We start from the raw sequence: 6,000 nt of genomic DNA, 5'->3' as shown, positions 1-6,000 counted from the left end.
GCTCATCCGGAAAAATTTAATCCATGTGGAATATTCATACTTAGTTACCATGGAAACTCTCATAACAATAATGTAAACAATCTATTTGTGCATGATTGTAGTCGTCTTCGTGGAGATTTGAAATAACCACTTTCATTGTTGAAACAATGTAATACATCCTTGGAAACATATTTTACAGAAACATTAAATAACATTTCAAACTCGCATATCTCCGTTACTATAGAAGATAAAGCAGTGATTTTACACTCAAATTAATCAGGTCGAAGCTCTCTATTGGCTCATCAGGAAAAATTTAATCCATGTGGAATATTCATGCTTAGGTACCATGGAAACTCTCATAACAATAAAGTAAACAATCTATTTGTGCATGATTGTAGTCGTCTTCGTGGAGATTTGAAATAACCACTTTCATTGTTGAAACAATGTAATACATCCTTGGAAACATATTTTACAGGAACATTATATAACATTTCAAACTCGCATATCTCCGTTATTATGGAAGATACAGCAGTGATTTTACACTCAATGTAATCAGGTCGAAGCCCTCTATAGGCTCATCCGGTAAACTTTTATCCATGTGTAATATTCATGCTTAGTTACCATGGAAACTCTTATAACAATAAAGTAAAGAATCTATTTTGCATGATTGTAGTCGTCGTCGTGGAGATTTGAAATAACCACTTTGATTGTTGAAACAATGTAATACATATTTGGAATCACATTTTACAAAAACATTATATAAAATTTCAAACTTGCTTATCTCCGTTACTATAGAAGATACAGCAGTGATTTTACACTCAATGTAATCAGGTCGAAGCTCTCTATTGGCTCATCCGGAAAAATTTAATCCATGTGGAATATTCATGCTTAGTTACCATGGAAACTCTCATAACAATAAAGTAAACAATCTATTTGTGCATGATTGTAGTCGTCTTCGTGGAGATTTGAAATAACCACTTTCATTGTTGAAACAATGTAATACATCCTTGGAAACATATTTTACAGAAACATTATATAACATTTCAAACTCGCATATCTCCGTTATTATGGAAGATACAGCAGTGATTTTACACTCAATGTAATCAGGTCGAAGCTCTCTATTGGCTCATCCGGAAAAATTTAATCCATGTGGAATATTCATGCTTAGGTACCATGGAAACTCTTATAACAATAAAGAAAATAATCTATTTTGCATGATTGTAGTCGTCGTCGTGGAGATTTGAAATAACCACTTTGATTGTTGAAACAATGTAATACATCCTTGGAAACATATTTTACAGAAACATTAAATAACATTTCAAACTCGCATATCTCCGTTACTATAGAAGATACAGCAGTGATTTTACACTTAATGTAATCAGGTCGAAGCTCTCTATTGGCTCATCCGGCAAAATTTAATCCATGTGGAATATTCATGCTTAGTTACCATGGAAACTCTCATAACAATAGAGTAAACAATCTATTTGTGCATGATTATAGTCGTCTTCGTGGAGATTTGAAATAACCACTTTCATTGTTGAAACAATGTAATACATCCTTGGAAACATATTTTACAGAAACATTAAATAACATTTCAAACTCGCATATCTCCGTTACTATAGAAGATACAGCAGTGATTTTACACTCAAATTAATCAGGTCGAAGCTCCCTATTGGCTCATCCGGAAAAATTTAATCCATGTGGAATATTCATGCTTAGTTACCATGGAAACTCTCATAACAATAAAGTAAACAATCTATTTGTGCATGATTGTAGTCGTCGTCGTGGAGATTTGAAATAACCACTTTGATTGTTAAAAACAATGTAATACATATTTGGAATCACATTTTACAAAAACATTATATAAAATTTCAAACTCGCATATCTCCGCTACTATCGAAGATACAGCAGTGATTTTACACTCAATGTAATCAGGTCGAAGCTCTCTATTGGCTCATCCGGAAAAATTTAATCCATGTGGAATATTCATGCTTAGTTACCATGGAAACTCTCATAACAATAATGTAAACAATCTATTTGTGCATGATTGTAGTCGTCTTCGTGGAGATTTGAAATAACCACTTTCATTGTTGAAACAATGTAATACATCCTTGGAAACATATTTTACAGAAACATTAAATAACATTTCAAACTCGCATATCTCCGTTACTATAGAAGATACAGCAGTGATTTTACACTCAAATTAATCAGGTCGAAGCTCTCTATTGGCTCATCAGGAAAAATTTAATCCATGTGGAATATTCATGCTTAGGTACCATGGAAACTCTCATAACAATAAAGTAAACAATCTATTTGTGCATGATTGTAGTCGTCTTCGTGGAGATTTGAAATAACCACTTTCATTGTTGAAACAATGTAATACATCCTTGGAAACATATTTTACAGGAACATTATATAACATTTCAAACTCGCATATCTCCGTTATTATGGAAGATACAGCAGTGATTTTACACTCAATGTAATCAGGTCGAAGCCCTCTATAGGCTCATCCGGTAAACTTTTATCCATGTGTAATATTCATGCTTAGTTACCATGGAAACTCTTATAACAATAAAGTAAAGAATCTATTTTGCATGATTGTAGTCGTCGTCGTGGAGATTTGAAATAACCACTTTGATTGTTGAAACAATGTAATACATAATTGGAATCACATTTTACAAAAACATTATATAAAATTTCAAACTTGCTTATCTCCGTTACTATAGAAGATACAGAAGTGATTTTACACTCAATGTAATCAGGTCGAAGCTCTCTATTGGCTCATCCGGCAAAATTTAATCCATGTGGAATATTCATGCTTAGTTACCATGGAAAATCTCATAACAATAAAGTAAACAATCTATTTGTGCATGATTGTAGTCGTCTTCGTGGAGATTTGAAATAACCACTTTCATTGTTGAAACAATGTAATACATCCTTGGAAACATATTTTACAGAAACATTATATAACATTTCAAACTCGCATATCTCCGTTATTATGGAAGATACAGCAGTGATTTTACACTCAATGTAATCAGGTCGAAGCTCTCTATTGGCTCATCAGGAAAAATTTAATCCATGTGGAATATTCATGCTTAGGTACCATGGAAACTCTCATAACAATAAAGTAAACAATCTATTTGTGCATGATTGTAGTCAACTTAGTGGAGATTTGAAATAACCACTTTCATTGTTGAAACAATGTAATACATCCTTGGAAACATATTTTACAGAAACATTATATAACATTTCAAACTCGCATATCTCCGTTATTATGGAAGATACAGCAGTGATTTTACACTCAATGTAATCAGGTCGAATCTCTCTTGGGCTCATCAGGAAAAATTTAATCCATGTGGAATATTCATGCTTAGTTACCATGGAAACTCTCATAACAATAAAGTAAACAATCTATTTGTGCATGATTGTAGTCGTCTTCGTGGAGATTTGAAATAACCACTTTCATTGTTGAAACAATGTAATACATCCTTGGAAACATATTTTACAGGAACATTATATAACATTTCAAACTCGCATATCTCCGTTATTATCTAAGATACAGCAGTGATTTTACACTCAATGTAATCAGGTCGAAGCCCTCTATAGGCTCTTCCGGTAAACTTTTATCCATGTGTAATATTCATGCTTAGTTACCATGGAAACTCTCATAACAATAAAGTAAACAATCTATTTGTGCATGATTGTAGTCAACTTAGTGGAGATTTGAAATAACCACTTTCATTGTTGAAACAATGTAATACATCCTTGGAAACATATTTTACAGAAACATTATATAACATTTCAAACTCGCATATCTCCGTTATTATGGAAGATACAGCAGTGATTTTACACTCAATGTAATCAGGTCGAATCTCTCTTGGGCTCATCAGGAAAAATTTAATCCATGTGGAATATTCATGCTTAGTTACCATGGAAACTCTCATAACAATAAAGTAAACAATCTATTTGTGCATGATTGTAGTCGTCTTCGTGGAGATTTGAAATAACCACTTTCATTGTTGAAACAATGTAATACATCCTTGGAAACATATTTTACAGGAACATTATATAACATTTCAAACTCGCATATCTCCGTTATTATCTAAGATACAGCAGTGATTGTACACTCAATGTAATCAGGTCGAAGCCCTCTATAGGCTCATCCGGTAAACTTTTATCCATGTGTAATATTCATGCTTAGTTACCATGGAAACTCTTATAACAATAAAGTAAAGAATCTATTTTGCATGATTGTAGTCGTCGTCGTGGAGATTTGAAATAACCACTTTGATTGTTGAAACAATGTAATACATATTTGGAATCACATTTTACAAAAACATTATATAAAATTTCAAACTTGCTTATCTCCGTTACTATAGAAGATACAGCAGTGATTTTACACTCAATGTAATCAGGTCGAAGCTCTCTATTGGCTCATCCGGAAAAATTTAATCCATGTGGAATATTCATGCTTAGTTACCATGGAAACTCTCATAACAATAAAGTAAACAATCTATTTGTGCATGATTGTAGTCGTCTTCGTGGAGATTTGAAATAACCACTTTCATTGTTGAAACAATGTAATACATCCTTGGAAACATATTTTACAGAAACATTAAATAACATTTCAAACTCGCATATCTCCGTTACTATAGAAGATACAGCAGTGATTTTACACTCAAATTAATCAGGTCGAAGCTCTCTATTGGCTCATCCGGAAAAATTTAATCCATGTGGAATATTCATGCTTAGGTACCATGGAAACTCTTATAACAATAAAGAAAATAATCTATTTTGCATGATTGTAGTCGTCGTCGTGGAGATTTGAAATAACCACTTTGATTGTTGAAACAATGTAATACATCCTTGGAAACATATTTTACAGAAACATTAAATAACATTTCAAACTCGCATATCTCCGTTACTATAGAAGATACAGCAGTGATTTTACACTTAATGTAATCAGGTCGAAGCTCTCTATTGGCTCATCCGGCAAAATTTAATCCATGTGGAATATTCATGCTTAGTTACCATGGAAAATCTCATAACAATAAAGTAAACAATCTATTTGTGCATGATTGTAGTCGTCTTCGTGGAGATTTGAAATAACCACTTTCATTGTTGAAACAATGTAATACATCCTTGGAAACATATTTTACAGAAACATTATATAACATTTCAAACTCGCATATCTCCGTTATTATGGAAGATACAGCAGTGATTTTACACTCAATGTAATCAGGTCGAAGCTCTCTATTGGCTCATCAGGAAAAATTTAATCCATGTGGAATATTCATGCTTAGGTACCATGGAAACTCTCATAACAATAAAGTAAACAATCTATTTGTGCATGATTGTAGTCAACTTAGTGGAGATTTGAAATAACCACTTTCATTGTTGAAACAATGTAATACATCCTTGGAAACATATTTTACAGAAACATTATATAACATTTCAAACTCGCATATCTCCGTTATTATGGAAGATACAGCAGTGATTTTACACTCAATGTAATCAGGTCGAATCTCTCTTGGGCTCATCAGGAAAAATTTAATCCATGTGGAATATTCATGCTTAGTTACCATGGAAACTCTCATAACAATAAAGTAAACAATCTATTTGTGCATGATTGTAGTCGTCTTCGTGGAGATTTGAAATAACCACTTTCATTGTTGAAACAATGTAATACATCCTTGGAAACATATTTTACAGGAACATTATATAACATTTCAAACTCGCATATCTCCGTTATTATCTAAGATACAGCAGTGATTTTACACTCAATGTAATCAGGTCGAAGCCCTCTATAGGCTCATCCGGTAAACTTTTATCCATGTGTAATATTCATGCTTAGTTACCATGGAAACTCTTATAACAATAAAGTAAAGAATCTATTTTGCATGATTGTAGTCGTCGTCGTGGAGATTTGAAATAACCACTTTGATTGTTGAAACAATGTAATACATATTTGGAATCACATTTTACAAAAACATTATATAAAATTTCAAACTTGCTTATCTC

This window comes from Lepisma saccharinum, chromosome 16 (assembly GCF_977018435.1).
Source record: "Lepisma saccharinum chromosome 16, izLepSacc3.1, whole genome shotgun sequence".
NCBI lineage: Eukaryota > Metazoa > Arthropoda > Insecta > Zygentoma > Lepismatidae > Lepisma > Lepisma saccharinum.
This window is presented reverse-complemented; position numbering follows the sequence as displayed.